The sequence below is a fragment of the Schistocerca gregaria genome, chromosome X (genome assembly GCF_023897955.1).
Source record: "Schistocerca gregaria isolate iqSchGreg1 chromosome X, iqSchGreg1.2, whole genome shotgun sequence".
Classification (NCBI taxonomy): Eukaryota; Metazoa; Arthropoda; class Insecta; order Orthoptera; family Acrididae; genus Schistocerca; species Schistocerca gregaria.
In genome coordinates this window covers 643,035,276-643,036,899 of record NC_064931.1, presented here as the reverse complement: position 1 = coordinate 643,036,899, position 1,624 = coordinate 643,035,276, and positions in this window count along the sequence as shown.

Genomic DNA, 1,624 nt, shown 5'->3' with positions numbered 1-1,624 from the left:
CTTGAGCCAGCAACTGGTATATGTAGAAATGTCTGCTGAGGATAAAAAGTGTTTAAAATATGGGAATGGCCACCATCGAGATGAATGTCTATTCGTCATATGTGCCGACTCTGAGTGCCTCCTGGCTCCTGTAGCATGTTGTGGAGATGACTCAATGCCTCCCATACTACCCTCACTGAGCAGCACGTACTGAATGTGGCAGCATGTCGAGCCGTATGCTCGTATGACTTCAGTTGCAAGAAGGAAGGAAGGAAGAAAGACTGGGTTTGACATCCTGTCGACATCTAGGTCATTAGAGATGAAGTACAAGCTCGGATTGTGTCATGAGATAGTACATCGGCTGTGCTTTTTGAAAGGAATCATCCCGTAATTTTCCTGGAGCGATTTAAGGAAATCACGAAAAATCTAAGTCTGGATGGCCAGACGCCGGTTTGAACCGTCATCCTCCTGAAAGCGTTCAGTTGCCACAAATTCGAGTCATCCGATGAGGAAAGTCATGTGAGATTACTGTTCAATGAGACTGTAAAGGTTTCATGGGAAGTTGATTGGATTTATTCCAACAATTGCTGTGGCCGGCTTGAAGTAGACTGGTACCTTATACTCGTATGACCAAGCACTTGATTGTCATATTTAAGGCATCCAGAAACCAGCAAATTTACTTTTTGTCGAAAAGAATTTTTGTTGTCTTTTTTTTCTCTATGGTGTTATTTATCGATTGCGCCCTTAAACATGAGCAAAAAAGTTTGTGTCTGCCCAAAGCGTCCCTGCAAAATAGCCTACAGGTGCAAAAGTCAGTGTATCCACTTCTGTTTACAAAGGAAAACTAAGTTAATTCATTGCGTGATAAATTAGCAGAACTCGGTGCATCCTTAGCATGCGCCGTTACCTAAGAACTTTTGAAGGTATCCGGCACTCCACTCCTTTTCACGTTTGTCGGGCATCAGCAAAAACACCCTGTGAGTGCGTTAGCGTCGCTGGGGTTAGGAGTGGACCTTTATTCTAGGACAGATCACATTAGTGTTTAGCTGTACAATTGGTTTATTCCTATTTTGTTGTTAAAGAAGCACACGAGTTTAAGAGGTTGTGACATCACAATTTCCGGATACTTGTCAATATAGCACATTACGTTCTGCTTAGCAGAAATAACACTGAACACAACAATATCAGATTTAAATAGAAGGTTCTCTACTAGATTTCTTACTTATCCACAGTGAAGTGGGCAAATATTACGATAAATCATCCGATTCCGGTTCTAAGTTCGGCACTATTTAGGATGACAATCAAGCCTATGGAGGATGGTTAGTTTTTGTGACAAGATGAGCAAACCATTACTCAAGGTAGCTTGAGTTCACAGAGGATGCAAGGTGGTGAACCAATTAATTTACGCCTCTGCCAGTGGCATTTACCTTTAGCTGCGATGTGTTGTCAGCTGCATGGCTGTTCTCGCCCTCTGAGAATTCTATAAAAAGCTAATCAAAATCTTTACTGATTTTATCAGCGGAAACTGTCCTATATTTCTCGTCCCTAGTCTAGGACATACAGCGATATACACATGCATAGATGGTGCAGCGTGTATAGTTCAATGCCCTCTCAGTTCTCGCAAGAACAATTAACTACGTGGCTG